Source organism: Bubalus bubalis, chromosome 18 (genome assembly GCF_019923935.1).
Source record: "Bubalus bubalis isolate 160015118507 breed Murrah chromosome 18, NDDB_SH_1, whole genome shotgun sequence".
Taxonomy (NCBI): domain Eukaryota; kingdom Metazoa; phylum Chordata; class Mammalia; order Artiodactyla; family Bovidae; genus Bubalus; species Bubalus bubalis.
Genome location: NC_059174.1, coordinates 58,676,074 through 58,700,056, shown reverse-complemented (window position 1 = coordinate 58,700,056; position 23,983 = coordinate 58,676,074). Strand labels below are relative to the sequence as shown.

Genomic DNA, 23,983 nt, shown 5'->3' with positions numbered 1-23,983 from the left:
CTCATTGGAAAAGACTCTGATGCTGGGAGGGATTGGGGGCAAGAGGAGAAGGGGACGACAGAGGATGAGATGGCTGGATGGCATCACTGACTCAATGGACGTGAGTCTCAGTGAACTCTGGGAGTTGGTGATGGACAGGGAGGCCTGGCGTGCTGGGATTCATGGGGTCGCAAAGAATCAGACACGACTGAGCGACTGATCTGATCTGATCTGATATTGGTTTTTAGCTTTGCAATCTAATATATTTAAATCTTGCTCCTTTAAATTATACAGAGGAGGATGGGAATTGCAATACTTCTGTCTGTAAGGCTTGTGGTTGTTGTAATTATTTGTATTAAAAGAAAACATCCATGTGCATAGTCTGTTGAATTGGGGAGTAAGGCAGTGACTTGACTCACAAAGGTGGGTCACCCGCTTCCCTTTTCCTGGCATTGAGTAGCGGTTGTGGGAGAGGAGAAGTGGTTGAAGAATTGACAGACTGTTACTTCATGGTACCTTTTCAAGGAACTTTAAACATGTTCTTAGTGATGGCTTTCCTTTTTGCTTTCTCCTTTGTTTACATTTAATTCTTTTTTTAGCTTGGCATTTGTAAACAACTATTGACATCTGAAAAGATTTGGTGGTCTCTTGAAATTAGTTCATGTTATCCTTTTGTAAATATGCTGTCTTGTCAATTGGTTTTTATTGTTTTCCACTTTCCACCAGAGTTTTTCAATGAAAAAAATTTTAATAAGCTGATTAACTTTGGTTTGTTTCCCATTTATTTGAAGCTCATTTCCTGTGTTCTCTTTACGTTATATCTTGGAAACATTTTTTTTGGTAACTAGTAAATAGTTATAAACTATTATGGTAAGTACTTAGCAAGGATGTCAGTCATCTTTTTTCTTGAAACAGAACCAGATTTAACCAGTTAGTATGATGGTCCATTTCCCTCTCTTTCATGTGGTCTGGTGACTAGTGAGCTATGAGTTAATCTGATGATGCTTCCTCAGGTCCAGAAGCTGAGCAAAAGTGACTCCTGAAATGATTGGCCAAATTGGGTGTGTGACTGTGTGTGGCAGTTTTTCTTGGAGGGAGTTCCCACTTGTTATTAGAATTTGAAATGAATCCCAGTTTTCCACAATGCAAAGGACAACTGTAGGATGGAGGTGGGAGCATAGGCTCAGAGTCAGAGAGACTTATGAGCTGTCTTCTGTGAATTAAGGTCAATGTGAAGGGAGGCCTCCCACCTCCACTGGCTTCCCTGTGTCCTCAGGGAAGCATCTTGACTCCTCAGGTGGCTCCACAGCCCTTTGTCATCCTCAGGTCGCTGCCAGGGTCTCCAGCCTCATCCTGGGAGCTGACCCCGTCCTATGGTCAGTCTGTTCTGGTCACATTTACTTAGTCCTCGTTCATAGACACCAAAACCTTCTCTGTCTCTGATCTTAGGTTTTTCTCCTACCTTTGGTCATTAAATTGTGACCGTGGCTCACTCTCTCTCTCTGTTCCTTCAGCTCTAGGCTAGCGAGGTCTCCGCATCTCCTTCTGATATTCGCTGTTAAGTTAGCCATATTTACTGCCTCTGTATCACCCTCATCAGACATGCCTTTCTCCTTTAATTATTTGGGGTGGTTCCTGTTTTCCCTTCATGGAGGGTGCACCGTGTTCCTGTTCTTCCCAGGATGCTTTCAGCATTTCACTCTCGGGGTGAGGACTAGGACTGTGCGATGGGCACTAGGACTGTAGGCTCGGCACACACTTCTTGTTCTAGCTCCACCTTACTGCAGCAGGAGTCAAAATAAAGTCTTCCCTGAATTTCTCCTTTGGTCTCTTAACTAATGCAGTTGATTAAAAAGCCCAGGTTCCAGGTCAGTAACATACATACAAGCGCACACACACATATATAATGACGTATTGTGCACCCATAAAAATGATGATTTTTGTCACTTGGGACAATTGGGTGAATGTAGAAAACATTGTGTTAAGTGAATTAAGACAGACAGGAAAAGCCTGATTCTGTATGTGCTTCCACTATGTGGAATGTGAAAAAGTGAAAATCACTAGTAGCAGACAGGTGGATGGTGGTTATCTGGGGCTGGGAGGTTGGGAAGAAGGGGAGATGTTGGTCAAAAGGTACAGATTTGAGCTGTAAAATGAATGCATCCTGGGGAGGTGTGTGCAGCATGCTGACCGAAGTTAATCCTGTGTTACTGGAAATTTGACAGGAGAATAAATCGTCAGTGTTGTCACCACACGCAAAGCACGGGAATTTGGAGGTGATGGATGTGCTGGTTAGTGATCTGTGATAAATATTTCAAAGTGTATACATGTGTCACATGGTCACAACATGCATGGAATGTATACACAACGCCTTCTTGATAGGCCGTTCTATGTCAGTAAAGCTGGTAAAGAAGAAAGTGGCATGTAGGCTGGACTTGAATCCTTGAGTGGTGTTCAACCCAGGCTTCACATGAGATCATGAGGCATTTTGCCTGGGCATGTTTTGTCCCCTTCCCCCATCAGACACACTCCTCAGGTTCTCGTGTGGGGCCTCGCCCCAGGAATGTGCACAGGCTGCAGATGATTTCGATCTACATTGAGCCCAGGACTCTTAGCCTCCACTCCTGAGACTGAGATCAGGCCCTGGGGGAGGGGAGAGCGCTCTGCTCTGAGTGGGGCTGGACCAGGGCCTGCTGTGTGGTCTGAGGGGACTGTGGGGTCAGCAGAGGTGCCCCCTGCTGCTGTGTACATGAGGCCTCACCAGGAGGGGAGTGTGATCCAAGGGAAAGCGTGGGAAAGTCCTGTGTTGGACTCTGTGTGGGAGTTGCCTGTCCTGAGTCCCTCATGAGACAGTGGGCACAGAGGACTGTCTGTTCCTCATGGTGAGGGCTTCCCTGTGTGTGGGGTTGGAGCTCAGGAAGGGAGTGTGTTGACTCTAAGCATTAAGCACCAGGTTTTCCACCTTTTTTGATACGCCTTGAAGATTCGTGTTACCTGAGGGTGAAGCCCAGAAGAAGAAGAAGATGAAAGAAAACAAGTCAGGCATGGCTCTTTCTCAGGTAAGGTCATATTCTCAGTTGATTCGCAATCTGTCCCTTCTGAAATACCTGTCTTTGGACTGGCTAATCTTCTCTGACTGCATACAGGTTTCTCAAGACGCAAGTCAGGTAGTCTGGTATTCCCATCTCCTTCAGAATTTTCCACAGTTTATTGTGATCCACACAGTCAAAGGCTTTGTTTGGCATAGTCAATAAAGCAGAAATAGATGTTTTTCTGAAACTCTTCTTGCTTTTTCCATGATCCAGAGGATGTTGGCAATTTGATCTCTGGTTCCTCTGCCTTTTCTAAAACCAGCTTGAACATCTGGAAGTTCACGGTTCACGTATTGCTGAAGCCTAGCTTGGAGAATTTTGAGCATTACTTTACTAGCGTGTGAGATGAGTGCAATTGTGCGGTAGTTTGAGCATTCTTTGGCATTACCATTCTTTGGGATTGGAATGAAAACGGACCTTTTCCAGTCCTGTGGCCACTGCTGAGTTTTCCAAATTTGCTGGCATGTTGAGTGCAGAACTTTCACAGCATCATCTTTCAGGATTTGAAATAGCTCAACTGGAATTCCATCACCTCCACTAGCTTTGTTCGTAGTGATGCTTTCTAAGGCCCACTTGACTTCACATTCCAGGATGTCTGGCTCTAGGTGAGTGATCACACTATCGTGATTATCTGGGTCGTGAAGATCTTTTTTGTATGTGTGTATTCTTGCCACCTCTTCTTAATGTCTTCTGCTTCTGTCAGATCCATACGATTTCTGTCCTTTATCGAGCCCATCTTTGCATGAAATGTTCCCTTGGTATCTCTAATTTTCTTGAAGAGATCTCTAGTCTTTCCCATTCTATTGTTTTCCTCTATTTCTTTGTATTGATGGCTGATGAACGATTTCTTATCTCTTCTTGCTATTCTTTGGGACTCTGCATTCAGATGCTTATGTCTTTCCTTTTCTCCTTTGCTTTTCACTTCTCTCCTTTTCACAGCTATTTGTAAGGCCTCCCCAGACAGCCGTTTTGCTTTTTTGCATTTCCTTTCCATGGGGATGGTGTTGATCCCTGTCTCCTGTAGAATGTCATGAACCTCAGTCCATAGTTCATCAGGCACTCTATCTATCAGATCTAGTCCCTTAAATCGATTTCTCACTTCCACTGTATAATCATAAGGAATTTGATTTAGGTCATACCTGAACGGTCTAGTGGTTTTCCCTACTTTCTTAAATTTAAATCTGAATTTGGCAATAAGGAGTTCATGATCTTAGCCACAGTCAGCTCCTGGTCTTGTTTTTGCTGACTGTATAAAGCTTCTCCATCTTTGGCTGCAAAGAATATAATCAGTCTGATTTCAGTGTTGACCATCTGGTGATGTCCATGTGTAGAGTCTTCTCTTGTATTGTTGGAAGAAGGTGTTTGCTGTGACCAGTGTGTTCTCTTGGCAGAACTGTGTTAGGCTTTGCCCTGCTTCATTCTGTACTCCAAGGCCAAATTTGCCTGTTACTCCAGGTGTTTCTTGACTTCCTACTTTTGCATTCCAGTCCCCTATAATGAAAAGAACATCTTTTTTGGGTGTTAGTTCAACCAGGCTTCAGCAATATGTGAACCATGCACTTCCTGATGTTCAAGCTGGTTTTAGTAAAGGCAGAAGAACCAGAGATCAAATTGCCAACATCTGCTGGATCATAGAAAAAGCAAGAGAGTTCCAGAAAAACATCTATTTCTGCTTTATTGACTATGTCAAAGCCTTTGACTGTGTGGATCACACTAAAATGTGGAAAATTCTGAAAGAGATGGGAATACCAGACCACCTGATCTGCCTCTTGAGAAATTTGTATGCAGGTCAAGAAGCAACAGTTAGAACTGGACATGGAACAACAGACTGGTTCCAAATAGGAAAAGGAGTTCGTCAAGGCTGTATATTGTCACCCTGTTTATTTAACTTATATGCAGAGTACATCATGAGAAACACTGGACTGGAAGAAACACAAACTGGAATGAAGATTGCCAGGAGAAATATCAATAACCTCAGATATGCAGATGACACCACCCTTATGGCAGAAAGTGAAGAGGAACTCAAAAGCCTCTTGATGAAAATGAAAGTGGAGAGTGAAAAAGTTGGCTTAAAGCTCAACATTCAGAAAACGAATATCATGGCATCCGGTCCCACCACTTCATGGGTAATAGATAGGGAAACAGTGGAAACAGTGTCAGACTTTATTTTTCTGGCCTCCAAAATCACTGCAGATGGTGACTGCAGCCATGAAATTAAAAGATGCTTACTCCTTGGAAGGAAAGTTATGACCAACCTAGATAGCATATTCAAAAGCAGAGACATTACTTTGCCAACAAAGGTTCCTCTATTCAAGGCTGTGGTTTTTCCTGTGGTCATGTATGGATGTGAGAGTTGGACTGTGAAAAAGGCTGAGCGCTGAAGAGTTGATGCTTTTGAACTGTGGTGTTGGAGAAGCCTCCTTAGAGTCCCTTGGACTGCAAGGAGATCCAACCAGTCCATTCTGAAGGAGATCAGCCCTGGGATTTCTTTGGAAGGAATGATGCTAAAGCTGAAACTGCAGTACTTTGGCCACCTCATGTGAAGAGTTGACTCATTAGAAAAGACTCTGATGCTGGGAGGAATTGGGGGCAGGAGGAGAAGGGGACAACAGAGGATGAGATGGCTGGATGGCATCACTGACTCAATGGACGTGAGTCTCAGTGAACTCTGGGAGTTGGTGATGGACAGGGAGACCTGGCGTGCTGCGATTCATGGGATTGCAAAGAGTCAGACGCGACTGAGCGACTGATCTGATCTGATCTGATCTGATCTAAAAGGTCTTATACGTCTTCATAGAACCGTTCAGCTTCTTCAGTGTTACTATTTGAGGCATAGACTTGGATTACTGTGATATTGAATGGTTTGCCTTGGAAACGAACAGAGATCATTCTGTCATTTTTGAGATTGCATCCAAGTACTGCATTTCGGACTCTTGTTGACCATGATGGCTACTCCATTTCATCTGAGATTCCTGCCCACAGTAGTAGATATAATGGTCATCTGAGTTAAATTCACCCATTCCAGTCCATTTTAGTTCTCTGATTCCTAGAATGTCGACGTTCACTCTTGTCATCTCTTGTTTGACCACTTCCAATTTGCCTTGATTCATGGACCTGACATTCCAGGTTCCTATGCAATATTGCTCTTTACAGCATCAGACCTTGCTTCTATTACCAGTCACATCCACAACTGGGTGTTGTTTTTGCTTTGGCTCCATCCCTTCATTCTTTCTGGAGTTATTTCTCCACTTATCTCCAGTAGCATATTGGGCACCTACCGACCTGTGGAGTTCCTCTTTCAGTATCCTATCATTTTGCCATTTCATACTGTTCATAGGGTTCTCAAGGCAAGAATACTGAAGTGGTTTGCCATTCCCTTCTCCAGTGGACCACCTTCTGTCAGACCTCTCCACCATGACCCGCCCATCTTGGGTTGCCCCACGGGCATGGCTTAGTTTCATTGAGTTAGAGAAGGCTGTGGTCCTAGTGTGATTAGATTGACTAGTTTCTGTGAGTAAGGTTTCAGTGTGTCTGCCCTCTGATGCCCTGTTGCAAAACCTACTGTCTTACTTGGGTTTCTCTTACTTTGGACGTGGGATATCTCTTCACGGCTGCTCCAGCAAAGCACAGCTGTTGCTCCTACCTTGGACGAGGGGTATCTCCTCACTGCCGCTCCTCCTGACCTTGAGCGTGGAATAGCTCCTCTAGGCCCTCCTGCGCCTGCGCAGCCACTGTTCCTTGGACATGGGGTTGCCCCTCCCGGCCATCGCTGGCCTTGGATGCTGGAAAGACCTTTATTTGCAAACAAAGCCATTCACTTCATCAGATCCTTCATACTGGAGAAAAACCATATAAATGTGATATGTGTGGCCATAGATATACTCGAAAGTCACGACTTGCAATTCATCACGGAGTTCATACTGGAGAGAACCCTTATAAATGAGATGTATGTGGCTGTGATGTGACTGGAAAGAGACAACAGAGAATTCATCGGAGAATTCATAGTGAAGTGAAATCTTACAAATGTAACAGCTGTGGCAAACGTTTTTTTGCACTGTCATCCTTAAATAAACATCAGGCAGTTCAAACAGATGAGAAAGCATGTAAATGTAATTTGTGTGGCAAAATGTTCAGTTCCAGGTGTTATTTAGCAGTTCATCAGAGAACTCATACTGGAGAGAAACCATATAAATGTGATGTGTGTGGCTGTGGCTATACTCGAAAGTCACAACTTGGAATTCATCAGAAAGTTCATACTGGAGAGAAGCCATATAAATGTGATGTATGTGGCTGTGACTTTACCGGATGGAGACAACTTAGAAATCATCAGAGAATTCATACTGAAGTGAAATCTTACAAGTGTAACAGCTGTGGCAAACTTTTTTTTGCACTGTCATCATTCAATAAACATTAGGCAGTTCAATCAAATAAGAAAGCATGTAAATGTAATTTGTGTGCAAAATGTTCAGTTCTAAGTGTTGTCTAGCAGTTCATTAGAGAACTCATACTGGAGAGAAACCATATAAATGTGATGTGTGTGGAAAGGCCTTTACTCACAAAGAAAGCTGTGCACTTCATCAGATCCTTCATACTGGAGAGAAACGATATAAATGGAATGTATGTGGCCATGGCTATACTCGAAAGTCACAACTTGAAATTCATCAGAGAGTTCATACTGGAGAGAACCCATATAAATGTGATGTGTGTGGAAAGGCCTTTACTCGCAAAGAAAGCTGTATACTTCATCAGATCCTTCATACTGGAGAGAAACCATAAAAATGTGATGTATGTGGCCATGGCTGTATTCGAAAGTCAAAGCTTGGAATTCATCAGAGAATTCATACTGGAGAGAATTTGTATAAATGTGATGTATGTGGCTGTGGCTTAACCGGAAACAGACAACTTGGAATTCATTGGAGAATTCATACTGAAGTGAAACCTTTCAAATGTAACAGCTGTGACAAAAGTTTTTTCACTCGGGCGTCCTTAAAAATACATGAAGTAGTTCATACATGGAGAAGGCACAGACACCGCATTCCAGTACTCTTACCTGGAAAATCCCATGGACGAAGGAGTCTAGTAGGCTGCAGTTCATGGGGTCGCTAAGAGTCATGTCATTTTCCCTTTTCCCTTTTATGCATTGGGGAAGGAAGTGGCAACCCACTCCAGTGTTCTTGCCTGGAGAATCCCAGGGATGGAGGAGCCTGGTGGGCTGCCATCTGTGGGGTCGCACAGAGTCAGACATGACTGAAGCGACTTAGAAGCAGCAGTTCATACAGATGAGAAAGCACATAAATGTACTTTATGTGTCAAAGTCTTCAGTTCCAGGTGTTACCTTGCAGTTCATCAGAGAACTCATACTGGAGAGAAACTATATAAATGTGACATGTGTGGACAGGCGTTTACTCGAAAAGAAAATCATGCAGTTCATCAGATCCTTCATACTGGAGAGAAACCATATAAATGTGATGTATGTGGCTGTGTCTATACTTGAAGCACGCAACTTGCAGTTCATCATAGGGTTCATACTGGAGAGAAACACTATAAATGTGATGTATGTGGCAAGGCCTTTAGAGTAAATGGCAGCCTTACATCTCATCAGAAAATTCATTGCTGAGAGAAACCATATAAATGTGATGTATGTGGCAAGGCCTTTAGAGTAAACAGAACCCCTACATTGCATCAGAAAATACATACTGGAGAGAAACCATATAAATGCGATGTATGTGGCAAGGCCTTTAGAGTAAATGGAACCCTTACATCGCATCAGAAAATTCATACTGGAGAGAAACCATATAAATATGTTGCATGTGGTAAGGCCTTTACTATAAATGGAAGCCTTGCAACTCATTGGAAAATTCATTCTGGAGGGAAACCATATAAATGTGATATATGTGGCAAGGCCTTTAGTTTAAATGGAAGCCTCATATATCAGAAAATTCATTCAGACGAGAAACCATACAAATGTGATGTGTGTGGCAAGGCCTTTCGAGTAAAAGGAAGCCTTACATCTCATCAGAAAATTCATACTGGATAGAAAGCATATAAATGTGATGTATGTGGCAAGGTCTTTAGTTTCAAATCAGCCCTTGCATTTCATCAAAGAATTCATATTGCAGAGAAACATTACAAATTAGCAATGGTGACAGAGGTTTTAGTGCACAGTCATTCTTATCTCTCTATCAGGCAGTTCATACAAGAGAAAAGCATAGAAATGTATCTATGGGGCAGAGTCTTCAATTACAGCTGTTACTTTGCTGTTCATTGGAGAACTAATATTTGAGAGAAACCATATAAATGTGATGTATGTGGCAAGGCCTTTAGTCAAACTGCAAACCTTGCAATTCATCGGGGAATTCATATTGGAGAGAAAGCATATGAATGTGTTGTCTGTGGCAAGGCCTTTAGTCATATTGGTAAGCTTGCAGTTTATCCAAAATTCATACTGGAGAGAAACCATATAAATGTTTGTGGCTGATGCTTTACTTGATGTGCACAACTTGGGATTCATCTGGAGATGAATTCATACTGGAGAGAAAACACATAAATATGATCTCAATGTCAAGGCTTGTAATCTAAATGCAAACCTTACGGTTCATCAGAAAATTCATGTTGGAGAGAAACCTTACAATTGAAACAATGGTGACAAACGTTTTAATGGACAGTCAGTCTTACTTAGCTCACCATCAGGCTGTTCATACAGGAGAGAAAGCATAGAAATGTGATGTATGTGCTTTACTTGAAATGACCATCATAAGAAGTATCAGATAATTCATAGTGGAGAAAACTGTTACAAATGGAAGAATTGTGAGAAACATTTTAGTGCAAATGTAATGAGTATGGCAAAGCCTTTAATCTTAGTTCAGGCCTTATAATTCATCAGAGAATTCATACTCTATTGAAAGCATAAAAATGAACATGGCAAAGTTTCTAGTTCACGTTCAGCCACAACTGACCATTCGGCCGTTCATACAGGAGAGAAGCCACATAAATGGGATTTATATGACAAAGCCTGCAGTCACAAGGAATGACTTTGCAGATCATCTGAGAGTCAGTAGTGCAGTGAAAACTTACAAATGTAGTGAATGAAGTAAAGTATATGAAGTTTTAGGCCTTCAGGAAAGTCAAACTGGAGGAAAACTGCATGAATGTGGTAGATGTGGTAAAGTTTTGATTTTTGTATTCAGACCTAACTGATCCTCAGGTAATTAATGTGAATTGAAATCTTATGCACGTAGTGCATGTGGTAAGTCTTTTGGAAGGTGTTCAGTTTTTTACAAAACATGAGAAAATACCTACTGGCAAGAATCCGTACATTCAGAGCACAATCAATCCCTCCACTGGAGGAAATCATATGTCTGTGGCCAGGATTTCAGTAATGGGCTGATCATTCCCTTCATCAGGAAAATTCATTATTCCTTCAGGTGCCATTCAGGCCTAAAGATATCAGGCGATGCATACTCGAGAGACCTTCCAAATGTTATCAGTGTGGCCAGGCCTTTTGTTTTACACCTTAAGCTTCTTGAGAATATTCACACTAGATAAAAACTGTATCAATGTAATAATAAATGTGTCAGGGTTTTTAGGCAACAGTCTGAAGTCAGGTTTCAGTAAAGAACTAATTTTGTAGAGAACGCTGACAAGTGACATGAGTATGTAAACCTTAACTTGGGATCACATCTCACCATTCATCAGTTTATCCATACTAGAGAGAACCTTACCAGTGTAGAATATGTGGCAAGGCTTTTAGGTACTCTCTGTATCTCGGTTTTCACCAAATATTTTATACTTGGAAATGCAAATTTTATGGCAGTTGTGATAATTATTGCTCACTCTTTAGGTATCTAAGAACATATACCCTGGAGATAAACCACTAATACAATATTTGTGGAAAGCTATTTTGAAGAAACTGGAGTCAAAAGAACCAGAAAAATATGTGTGTGTATCTGTTTTATCATTGATAGCTGCCATTTCTGTTGTACCGTTGTTTTCTTCAGAATGTATCATAAGTCTTGTGCTCTAATAAAATTTGTGTAATTTTCCCCATAACCCTGAATGGATCCTGTTTCTTCCAACAACACAGTTTTCGCCATCTCAGTACTTCATAACAGAAACTAGCAACACACCAAAGGCTCTCAAGGTTGAAAGAATGTAGAAGAATTTCTTTTCATGATTAAATCAAACAATAGCCAATTTTGGGATTATAGTCTAATAATTTTCACTTGAGTTATTCTTTCCACACTCTGAACATAACAGTGCAGTTATATTTCCTGAGTCCTCTTGTGCTAAAATGAAACTAATGGCATGTGCCTAATTTACATGAAGTGAAAATAGGAATAATAACTGTGCAAAAATTAGGAAATAAAAAACTTTGGCAATAAGGTTAAAAGTGAGCTGGGAGCATTCTGAAATATTTTTTATTATTCACTTGTTATTGGTCATATAGTTGTGGCTCATGGGATATCTACAAAACATGTAGGAATTTCCCAGACCAGGGATTTGTCCCATGTTTCCTCCTTGGCAGGCAGATTCCTTACCACTGAGCACCAGGGAAGATTCGGAAATACTTTACAATCCACACTATATGATGGGAATTTTTTTTGTTAACTAGAAATTTCATATATTCAGTTCCCAACATGTTGGTTCTTGTTACTTTGCAGTCACTGAAAAAAGAAGGTGGAATCACACCCAAAGTTTGGTTTGGATGTTGAGACAGATGAAGCCATACGCTGAAGTCTTATGAAAATGTTTAACTGCTGAAGCTTTCTAGTTGAATCATGGTAGACTTCCAAGTTGTTCAGTTTAGTCACTCAGTAGTGTCCGACTCTTTCCGACCCCATGGACTGCAGCATGCCAGGCTTCCCTGTCCATCATCAACTCTTGGAGCTTGTCAAACTCATGGCCATCAAGTCGGTGGTGCCATCCAACCATCTCATCCTCTGACATCCCCTCCTCCTCCTGCCTTCGATCGTTCCCAGCATCAGAGTCTCTTCAAATGAGTCAGTTCTTCTCATCAGGTAGCCACAGTATTGGAGTTTCAGCTTCAGCATCAATCCTTCCAATGAATATTCAGGTCTGATTTCCTTTAGAATGGACTCTTTGGATCTCCTTGCATTCCAAGGGACTCACAAGAGTCTTCTTCAACACCACAGTTCAAAAGCATGAATTCTTTGGTACTCAGTGTTCTTTATAGTCCAAATCTCACATCCATACATGACTACTGGAAAAACCATAGCTTTGACTAGACAGATCTTTGTTGGCAAAGAAATGTCTCTGCTTTTTAATGTGCTGTTTAGGCTAGTCATAACTTTTCTTCTAGGAAGCAAGCGTCTTTTAATTTCATGGCTGCAGTCACCATCTGCAGTGATTTTGGAGACCAGGAAAATAAAGTCTGCCACTGTTTGCAATGTTTCCCCATCTATTTGCCATGAAGTGATGGGACCAGATGCCATGATCTTAGTTTTCAGAATGTTGAGTTTAAGCCAACTTTTTCACTCTCCTCTTTCACTTTCATCAAAAGGCTCTTCAGTTCTTCGCTTTCTGACATAAGGCTGGTGTCATCTGCATATCTGAGATTATTGACATTTCTCCTGGCAATCGGAGAAGGCAATGGCAATGCACTCAAGTACTCTTGGCTCGAAAATCCCACGGACAGAGGAGCCTGGTAGGCTGCAGTCCATGGGGTTGCTAAGAGCCGGACACGACTGAGCGACTTCACTTTCACTTTTCATTTTCACACATTGGAAAAGGAAATGGCTATCCACTCCAGTGTTCTTGCCTGGAGAATCCCAGGGACGGTGGAGCCTGGTGGGCTGCCATCTGTGGGGTCACACAGAGTCAGACAGGACTGAAGCAACTTAGCAGCAGCAGCAGCTCCTGGCAATCTTGATTCCAGCTTGTGCTTCATGCAGTCCAGGATTTCTCATGATGTAGTCTTCATATAAGTTAAGTAAGCAGGGTGATAAAATACAGTCTTCGTGTACTCCTTTCCCTATTTGCAACCAGTCTGGTGTTCCATATCCAGTTCTAACTGTTGCTTCCTGACCTGCATACAGCTGTCTCAAGAGGCAGGTCAGGTGGTCTGGTATTCCCATCTCTTGAAGAATTTTCCTGAGATTGTTGTGATCCACACAATCAAAGGCTTTGGCATAGTCAATAAAGCAGAAGTAGATAGTTTTCTGGAACTCTTTTGCTTTTACAATGATCCAACAGTTTGGTTCAGTCGCTCAGTCATGTCCGACTCTTTGTGACCCCATGAACCGCAGCTTGCAAGGCCTCCCTTTCCATCACCAACTCCCGGAGTCTACCCAAACTCACGTCTATGAGTCGGTGATGCCATCCAACCATCTCATCCTCTGTGGTCCCCTTCTCCTCCTGTGCTCAATCTTTCCCAGCATCAGGGTCTTTTCAAATGAGTCAGCTCTCCGCACCAGATGGCCCAAGTATTGGGAGTTTCAGCTTCAATATCAGTCCTTCCAATGAACACCCAGTACTGAACTCCTCGCAGTCCAAGGGACTGTCAAAATTCTTCTCTATCCCCACAATCCAAAAGCACCAATTCTTTGCTCTTCTTTGTTTTTGGACCTACTCTCACATCTGTATCTGCTACTGGAAAAACAATAGCTTTGACATTAGGGACCCTCGTTTGCAAAGTGATGCCTTTGCTTTAAAATACACTGTCTACTTTTATGATACCTTCCCTCTCAAGGAGCAGGCCGTCTTTTCATTTACTGACTGCAGTGAGACCCCGGCCGCCTCACCATCCCACTGGCCTCACGCAGGCCTGATTTCTCTCCAGCCCGCGCCCCTGAGCGCTGGCTCCGCTCGGGCCCCGCCTCCAGGCCGCTACGGCTTTTCACTGCGCGTGCGCACAGCGTCACACACCCGTAATCGGAGAGTAGAGAGTGGAGGTCTCAGCCAAAATTGAGTTTCTGTCTTTCCTTTTAAATTTTCTTCTGGTTGTTAGCTTTCCTCTGTAATGTGAGTTGAGGGTCGCTACTGAACCTAAATTCCCGCGGCCGTCCCACCACCCCAAGCAAATTCAGATGTCCCTGTGTGGCGAAGAGGCGCCTCCATTTTGCTTTCAACTCGCTCTGAAACGGATGCCTGCGTTTGGTCTGAGACGCTTCGTTTCCCACCTCTTTCCTGCTTAAAACCAATTTCTGAGTTCAGTGACCCCTCTACCCTTCCTGCACCACGTGAAATTCTTTTGGACGATGTGGGTTTATTCGCTCGGCTGTCCCCAGGCTCGCCCTCTCGACCCCTGGAGGCCGCGCCGGCCCCCGCTACCGGAGAGGCCGGGTTCTTTCCCCGGTCCTGGGATTCTGGAGAGCCCGTCCCGCTCATGAGCCCCACGCGCTCCCAGCCGTTCAGTCATCGCGTCTCATCAGGCCGGTAATTCTGCCCCTCAGTCATTCCTTAGAGCGTTACCTCGACTCCGTGTGGGGGGAGGTGGCCTGGGCCAGCCATGTGACACCTGTAGTTCTGTGTCCCAAATACTACCCGCTGGAATGTGTCTCTTGCGGGTGGGTGCTTCTTAATCAGTCGCCATCCCTGCAAATAGGAGGCCAGGAGGGTTAGGAGAAGCAGAGAGAGCGACTCCGAGAGAATTAGAAATTGAAAAAAACATGATGGAGAAACGATGGCAGCAAAGCGGATTGGTGAGGAACTTGGGAAGAGATAGCAACATGATAGAGCATAAGCCTTGAAGGTAACGGTGGGTAAAGGAGAGAAGCTTAGAGAACAGCAGGGTCTCCGTTTAGTTAAAGATGTGCAACATAGGGAGGTAGTGTTGAGTCTGCTGCTGCTACTGCTAAGTCGCGTCAGTCATGTCTGACTCTCTGGGACCCCATAGATGGCAGCCCACCAGGCTCCGCCATCCCTGGGATTCTCCAGGCAAGAATACTGGAGTGGGTTGCCATTTCCTTCTCCAATGCATGAAAGTGAAAGTGAAGTCGCTCAGTCTTGTCCGACCCTTAGCGACCCCATGGACTGTAGCCTACCAGGCTCCTCCGTCCATGGGATTCTCCAGGCAAGAGTACTGGAGTGGTTCGCCATTGCCTTCTCCGGGTGTTGAGTCTAGGGATGCTATCTAACCATCTTATCCTCTGCCGCCCTCTTCTATAGCCTTCAAGGGAGAAGGGCTGTAAATCAGCGGTCCCAAAGAGGGCAACAGTGGAGAGGCAGTTCACACAGAGACCCCGCAAAGGGGATACAAGATTTGGAACCTTGACCTACAGACAATATCCTGCTGGCAGAGAAAGGGGACTACTAGTGAATGGAATCAGCGATGCACTTTATATTCCTGGGCTCCAAAATCACTGCAGACGGTGACTGCAGCCATGAAACTAAAAGACACTTGCTCCTTGAAAGAAAAGCTATGACCAACCTAGACAGCATATTAAAACGTAGAGATATTAATTTGCAGATGAAGGTTTATATAGTCAAAGCTATGATTTTTCCAGTAGTTATGTATGGATGTGAGAGTTGGACTGTGAAGAAAGCTGAGCACCAAAGAACTGATGCTTTTGAAGTCTGGTGTTGGAGAAGACTCTTGAGAGTCCCTTGGACTGCAAGGAGATAAAACCACTTAATCCTAATGGAAATCAGTCCTGAATATTCATTTGAAGAATTGATGCTGAAGCTGAAGCTCCAATACTTTAGCCAGTTGTTGCAAAGAGCTGACTCTTTAGAAAAGACCCTGATGCTGGGAAAGACTGAAGGCGGGAGGAGAAGGGGATGACAGAGGATGCGATGGTTGGATGGCATCACCGAGTTGGGGTGCATGTGAGTTTGAGCAGACTGTGGAAGTTGGTGAAGTGAAGCCGCTCAGAAGTATCCGACTCTTTGTGACCCCACGGACTGTAGCCTACCAGGCTTCTCCATCCATGGGATTTTCCAAGCAAGGGTACTGGAGTGGGTTGCCATTTCTTTCTCCAGGGGATCTTCCTGACCCAGGAATCGAACCTGGGTCTCCTGCATTGCAGGCAGACGCTTAACCCTCTGAGCCACCAGGGAAGCCCAGGGAGTTAATGATGGACAGGGAAGTCTGGCATGCTGCAGTCTATGGGGTCGCAAAGAGTCTGACACGACTGAGCAATTGAACTGAACTGAATGATTCGAGGAGCTGAGAAAGAAATTGAGCTGAACTGAAGCATTGCACTTGGAGGTACCAGAGAGTTCGGAGAAAGGGAGGGCAGAGATGGAGAAAGAAAGGCAGAAATACAGGGAGATTTTGGATTATCAGGGAGGTTGGAGAGTAAGCATCTTTATGGGGAACAAATGGCAGAGAGAGGCAGGATGGGAGTCAGGGAAGAAGTAGAGAGGAGGACAGGCACAGCCGGAGGGCAGAGGGGAAGAGGAAGGGAGACAGAGAAAGAAATAGGGAAACAGATAAACCAAATGAGGTGGAAACAACTAGTGTGCAGGTGGGGGAGGGGACTAGATCCAGACGAGTGCTGAATTGGTTGGATAAAGAATTAAGACGTGATACATTGATTTTTTTTAGCTTTACAGTCTAATAAATTTATATCTTCCTTTAAATTATACAGAGGAGGATGAGAATTTCTAAACTTTCTGTAAGGCTTGTGGGTGTTATCATTATTTGTATTGAAAGATAACATCCATGTGCAGAGTCTGTTGAGGTGGGGGCTAAGGCAGTGACTTGACTCTCAGAGGTGGGTCACCCACTTCCCTTTTCCTGGTGTGGAGTAGAGGTTGTGGGAGAGGAGAAGTGGTCTTAGAATTGACAGACTTTGTTACTACATGGTACCTTTTCAAGGAACTTTAAACATGCTCTTAGTGATGGTTTTCCTTTTTGCTTTCTCCTTTGTTTACATTTAATTCTTTTTGTAGCTTGGGTTAACAATTAGTTCATTTGGTACCTACTTTCTTTTCAACAACTATTTGCTTCTGATAAGATTTCATGGTCTCCTATAATTAGTTCAAGTCATTCTTTTCTAAATATATGCTATATTAACAGTTTTGTTTTTTTTTTTTTCACTTTGCACCAGAATTATTCAAGGAAAAAATTTTAATAAGCTGATTAACTTTAGGTTTGTTTCATGTTTATTTGAGGCCCTTTTGCTGTCTTCTCTTTATGTTATATTTTGGAAATGTTTTTTGGTAACTAATAAATAGTTATAGACTATTTTGATGAGCACTTAGTAAGGATGTCAGTGATAATTTTTATTGAATCAAGACCTAATTTCAGCAGGCAGTATGATGGTCCATTTTTCTCTCTTTTATGTGGTCTGGTGACTAGTGAGCTATGAGTTGATCTGATGATGTTTCCTCAAGTCCAGAAGGTGAGCAGCAGTGACCCCTGAAATGATGGCCAAAATGGGTGTGTGACTGTGTGTGGCAGTTCTTGGAGGGAGTTGCCGCTTGTCCTTAGAATTTGAAATACATCAGTTTTCCACAATGCAACAAGGACAACAGTAGGATGGAGGCAGGAACATAGGCTCAGAGTCAGAGAGACAATCGTGAGCCGCCTTCTGTGAATAGAGGTCAATATGAAGTGGTGCCTCCCACCTCCACTTGCTTCCCCGTGTCCTCAGGGCAGCATCCTGACTCCTCAGGTGGCTCTACAGCCCTTTGTCACCCTCAGGTCTCTGCCAGTGTCTCCAGCCTCATCGTGGAAGCTGACCCTGTTTTCATGGTCTGTCTGTCCTGGTCACATTCACTTAATCCTTGTTCATAGACAACAAAACCTTCTCTGTCTCAGATTTTAGTTTTTTTCTTCTACCCTTGGTCATTACATCACCGTGGCTCTTGCTCTTTCTGTTCCTTCAGGTCTAGGCCAGAGAGGTCTCCCCATTTCCTTCTGATATTTGCTGTCACATTAACCAGATTTACTGCTTCTATATCACATTCATCAGAGATGCCCTTCTTCCTTAATTATTTGTAATCTTTCCTCTTTTCCCTTCACTGAAGGATGCCCCATATTTCTCTTCCTCGCAGCATGCTTGCAGCATCTCACTCTGGGGGTGAGGACTGGGAATGTGGGTTCGGCTGAAGAATTCTCAGAGGAGACAGAGGAGATAGGGTAGGTGATGATGGTTGCTATATCTGTTCTAGACATTTCAAGTCTAATTGATCCTTACCCCATGTGTTCACTTAATTACTCAATAAAAAACTGATGTGAGGAATCCTGAAAAGCCTGATAGATCTAGTGTCTTGAAGTGCCACCTTGTTTTAGTCTGCTGTGTCTACTCACTGCAGCCCCCAGGTCTTCTAACCTCTGTCCATCCAGGGACCGTTTGCCATCTTGGACAGCAGCTTTGCTTTCTAGCAGTTCATCTACTCAGAGCAGGGGATGCTGAGTTTACTACTGTGGCTAGAGCGGCCAGAAGATATGGAAGTTAAATGCATATGAAGGAGACATCTCCCCATCCAACAACGGCACACCCCCTTAATGACCTGAAGTATCTGGCAGTGAGCTGTGAGCACGGAGAAGAGGAGCCAGTGAGATGGGACCTTTCTCTTGTGACTTCTTTACCAACCATCCCTCATTCGCCATTGCTGCCAGGTTTTCCCAAGAGGACCAGGTTCTTGGTCTCCATTCTGAATGCTCAGTGTTCTTGGATTTACAGCTTGGGTGTGTTTCTGTTGTGATGCCCACGCCCAGTAGTCTCTGCTCTTTAGCCCTCTTGTTCAGCTGTACTGGAGAAGAGGCAGTGAAAAGGGTTTCAGGTCAGCTGAGGTGCCCCCTGCTGCTGTGTACATGAGGTCTCACCAGGAGGGGAGTGTGATGCCAGGGAAAGTGTGGGAAAGTGCCTGTGTTGGATTCTGTGCCAGAGTTGACTGTCCTGTGTCCCTCCTGAGACAGCGCGTGACAGAGAACTGTCTGTTCCACATGGTGAGGTCCTCCCTGTGTGTGTGGTTGGGACACAGGAAGGGGCTGTGTTGACTCTAAGCATTAAACAGCATGTTTTCCACTTTCTTGACACCCCCTCTGAAGCTTCCTGTTGCCCCAGGATGCCCAGAAGAGGAGGAAGAGGAAAAAACAGTCAGGAATGGCTATTTCTCAGGTAAGAAGTATTTCTTACTGTATTTTCAGTTGATTCTCAGTCTGTCCTTCCTGAAATACCCGTCTTTGGACTCGCTAATCTTGTCTGACTCTGGAGTATCCTGTCTCACACCTTTACATGCACACTCAACCAGACACCTTCTGTCAGGGTCTGTCGTCCTCACTTAGATCCCATCTCCCCATGACCCTGTGACCTGGACTCTGTGAGGAGGCTCCCCTGGGCACCACCCTGGGCAGGGCTTCACACCCACGGGTTGGAGACAGGGTCTCAGTGCTGTTGGGCAGCAAGGATTGCTAGGGCCCATCTGGATGTGCTGTCTGCTCTCTGTCAGCCAGGGTAAGGAAGCTGCAGGTGGATGTCAGGTATTAACATGCACAGTATGTTGTAAAATATGGATAGAGACCACTAAGGGGAAATCAGTTCTGACTTTGTGTAGTACATTTAAAAGTAATTGAGCCTCCTTGAAAATCTTAAGGATTTGGGAATGGAATGGAAAATTCAGAAAGGGACTTCGGGGCTAGGGTATGTTTCATTATACCATCTAATTGAAACTATGAAATAAACATTTTTTGTTTTTGTTTTTTTACTTTATTTTCTGGCCACATGATGCAGCTAGTGGAGTCTTAGTTCCCTGAGTAGGAATTGCACCTGAAACCCTGCAATAAAATATGAGTACTTAACCACTTGACCTCCAGGAAATTCCCCAACTTTCCTAATTTCAATGCAATATTTTGTTCATGGAATAAAAAGATAAACTTTGGCTTTGTTAATAACTGAATACCTAACATTAAGGATTAAATCATATCACTGTGTTTTAAATATTTTTATTGGCTGTACTGGCTCTTCATTGCTGCAGTGGCTTTTATCTAGTTCTGTGTGGTGGCCACTCTCTAGTTGCAGTGTGTGGGCATTGTTGGGGCTTCTCTTTTCTTGCAGCATAGGCTCTAGAGGAGGCTGGCTTCAGTGGTTTCACCTTCTGGGCTCTAGAGCCTGGCTCAGAAATTGAGGCTCATGGGTTTAGTTACCCTTGGCATATGGGATCGTACCGGAGCAGTGATCAAAGCCATGTCTCTTGCACTGACCAAAGGGTCCTTTACCACTTTGCTACCAGGGAAGCCCTCATATTATTTTTAAATATAGGTATTTTATAGAGATTGTAGTTAAAGTCTTTTGTATGTTACTTTATGCTTACACTACTTTTTATTTTTTTGAACTAGTATAAAATAATGTTGAGGACTCCTCCTAGTACAGTGGAGAAGAATGTGCCTGCCAATGTAGGGTGCACGGTTCCACCCCAGGTCCAGGAAGATCCCTCAAAGCAACTAAGCCCATGCGGCACAACTACTGAGCCTGTGCTCTAGAGCCCGGGACCATCACTCCTGAAGCCTGCACACTCCAGAGCCTGTGCTCCAAAACAAGAGAAGGCGCTGCAGTGAGAAGCCCGTGCACTGCAGCCTCAACTGGAGAAAACCCACTCATAGCAACGTTCTGTGTGGCAAGGGCTTTAATCAAACTGCAAAGTTTGCAGTTCATCAGAGATATCATACTGGGGAGAAACCATGTAAATGTGTGTGTGGAAGGACTTCAGTCAAACTTCAAGCTGTGCAGTTCATGGAAGAATTCATACTGGAGAGAAACCTGACAAACGTAACAATTGTGACAAACGTTTTATTGCACAGTCATCCTTAACTCCGCATCAGGCAGTTCCTATAGGAGAGAAAGCATAGAAATGTAATTTGGTGGAGGAGTCTTCAGTTCCAGCTCTTACTTTGCATTTCATCAGAGAATTCATACCAGAGAGAAACCATGTAAATGTGATATCTGTTGCAAGGGTTTTAGTCATATTGGAAAACTTGTAGTTTATTGAGGAAGTCATACTGGAGAGAAAGCATATAAATGAGATCTCAGCGGCAAGTCCTTTAATCTAAATGCAAACCTTGCAGTTCATTGTAGAATTCATACTGGGGAGAAACCTTAGAAAGGTAACAATTGTGCCAAACATATTAGTGAACAGTCAGCTTTAACTCACTGCCATGCAGTTCATATAGGAGAGAAAGCGTAGAGATGTGATGTATATGGGCAGTGTTATATTTGAAGTGACCATGTAGAAATCATAGATAATTCATAGTGGAGAAAAATGTTAAGAATGGAACAATTGTGAGACATTTAGTGCAAATGTAATGAGTATGGCAGAGCCTTTTATCTGAGTTCAGGCCTTATAATTCATCAGAGAATTCATACTGTATAGAAAGCATTCAAATTTGGCAGAGCTTCTAGTGCTTGCTCAGCCTTAACTGACCGTTAGGCGGTTCCTAGAGGAGAGAAACCACATAAATGTAATTTATGTGACAAACCCTTCAGTCACAAGGAATGACTTTGCAGATCATCTGAGAATCCATATGGCAATGAAAACTTACAAGTGTAGTAAATGCAGTTAAGTATATCTACTTTTTGACTCTCAGAAAAGTCAAACTGGAGGAAAACCACATGAAATGTGCTAGGTGTGGCAAAGCTTTGATTCTGTGTTCAGATGTAACTAACCATCAGATAAGTAATTAGAATTGAAGTCTTACTCACCTAGTGCCTGTGTTATGTGTTTCGGAAGCCATTTGGTTTTTACAAAATTCATGCTGGTGAGAAGCCATACATTTAGAGTGCAGTCAATCCCTCCAGTCTAGATTGGAGGGAATCATAAATATAATGTGTGTGGTCAGAGCTTCAGTAATAGGCTGATCATTCCCATCATCAGATTATTCATAATATAGAGAGACTTTACAAGTGTACGAGGGTGGCAAATCCTTCAGTTGGCATTCAGGCCTGAAAAGACATCAGGTGATCCATACTGCAGAGACCATACGACTGCAATCAATGTGGCCAGGCTTTTCAGGTGTTTACACCTTCGGCTTCTTGAGAATATTCCCTAGGTAGAAGCTATATCACTGAAATGAGTGCATCAGGGGTTTTAGACAACAGTCTGAAGTCAGGATTCAGTAAAGAACTCATTCTGGAGAGAAAGCGTACATGTGACATGAGTGTGTAGAACCTTTACCTCAGGGTCACACCTTACCAACCATCAGATGATCCATCCTAGCGAGAACCTTGCTAGTGTACAGAATGTGGCAAGGCCTTCAGGTACTGCTTCAAACTCATGGTTCACCAAACACTTTATACTTAGAAATGCAACGACTATGATAGCTTTCAAAATTGCGTTTCACTCTTTAGGTATTCTGGAATTATATATGCCTTTTCCATACAATGTCTGGGTTTATCATAACTTTCCTTGCAAGGAGCAGACCTGTTTTAATATTCCGGCTACAGTCACCTTCAGAGGTGATTGCAGTAATGAATTGTTTCTCCCCGCCGCCCCGCCCCGCCCACTGCGCCCGGAGGCCCGGCCCCCCCATGCCCCGAAGCTGCTCCTAACACTTCCGCTGTCCCCACGCGTCTTCTGCTTCGCTCAATGCCCCGCCCCCCGGCGACCAGGTTCGGCTGAGTCCCCGCCCCCAGGCCGCTCCGCCCTTTCAAGGCGCGTGCGGGCAGCGTCCCACAAACCAGGAAGCGGAGCGCGGCGAGTGGCGGTCTCTCAGGTCAGCGTGAGTTTCTCTCTTTCTAATTAAACCTGCGGCCTGCTGCCTCCTTTCCTCGGTACCACGAGCCTCAGGTTCGCTAGTGACTCTCAATCCCCGCGCCCGTCTCACCATCCCCAGCAAGTTCAGACGTCTTGGTGAGCAGCAAAGGAGCGCCTCCATTTTGCTTTAAAGTCGCTTCCAGCTTTTGGTCCACAGCGACGCTTCGTTTCGCAGCTCTTGCCTGCTTCAAACCATTTACTGACCTCACTGACCCCTCTGCCCTTCCTACACCGCATACGGTGGGTTTATTAGCTCCGCGGCCCCCAGCCTCGTCCTCTCGGCCCCTGGCCGCCCCGACCACCCCGCTCCCCGGTTCTGGGATTTTGGAGAGCCGGCCCCGCTGCTGAGACCGCTTCCCTCCCAGTCCCTCTCACCTCAAGTCTCCTCAGGCCGGCCCTTCCGCCCCGCAGGCCATGCCTTCATAGTGACGTTGCCCTGTCCCGTGTCGGGGAGGTGACCTGCGCCAGTCACGTGACACCCGAGGTTCTTCCGTTCCAAATTCCACCCGTTGCGATTTGGCTTTTGCGGAAACCGGGCTTCTTATTCAGTCGCCATCCCTGCATATTTGGAGGCCGGGGGGTTAGAAGCAGCAGAGACAGCGACTCCTAGAGAAATATTGAATTGAGAAAAGGATGACGGATAAGCGACGGCAATGAAGAGTATTGGTGAGGGACTTGTGAAGAGACAACAGCATGAAAAAGAATCGGCCTTGAAGGTAGCGGTTAGGGAAAAAGTTTAGACAAAAGCAGAATTTCCTGAGAATTAAAGGTGAGCAAGATAGGGAGGTAGTGGTGTTCATTCCGAGTCTTTACGACCCCTCTATTTCTCAGAGTTTGCTCAGATTCATGTCTGTTGAGTCCAGGGATGGTATCTAACCATCTCATCCTCTGTCGCCCCCTTGTATAGCCTTCAAGGGAGAGGGGCTGTAAATCACAGGTCCCAAAGAGGGCAACAGTGGAGAGGCAGTTCACACAGAGAGCCCGCAAAGGGGACACAAGAGTTGGGATCTTGGCTTACAGAGCAATATCCTGCTGAGAGACAAAGGGGACTCCTAGTGATTGGAGAAGGAAATGGCAACCCACTCCAATGTTCCTGCCTGGAGAATCCCAGGGACGGCGGTGCCTGGTGGGCTGCCGTCTAGGGGGTCACACAGAGTCGGACACGACTGAAGCGACTTAGCAGTGATTGGAGGAGCTGAGAAAAGGAAGCTGAGAGGAAGCATAGCCGCTTGGGGGTGCCAGAGAGGGGAGGA

General features: G+C 44.4%; 1 protein-coding gene and 1 long non-coding RNA gene across 2 annotated transcripts in view; one reads left to right on the top strand and one right to left on the bottom strand.

Annotated features, from left to right (window-relative positions):
- The window catches only part of LOC102415868 (zinc finger protein 665-like), a 323,254-nt gene that overhangs the window by 70,496 nt on the left and 228,775 nt on the right, over positions 1-23,983 (top strand). The window lies entirely within an intron of this gene.
- Positions 20,753-23,484, bottom strand: LOC123465125. Its single transcript, XR_006640214.1, has 3 exons — positions 23,106-23,484; positions 21,680-21,919; positions 20,753-20,809 (listed from the first exon to the last, which is right to left on the bottom strand). It is a non-coding gene; the product is annotated as an uncharacterized LOC123465125 (long non-coding RNA).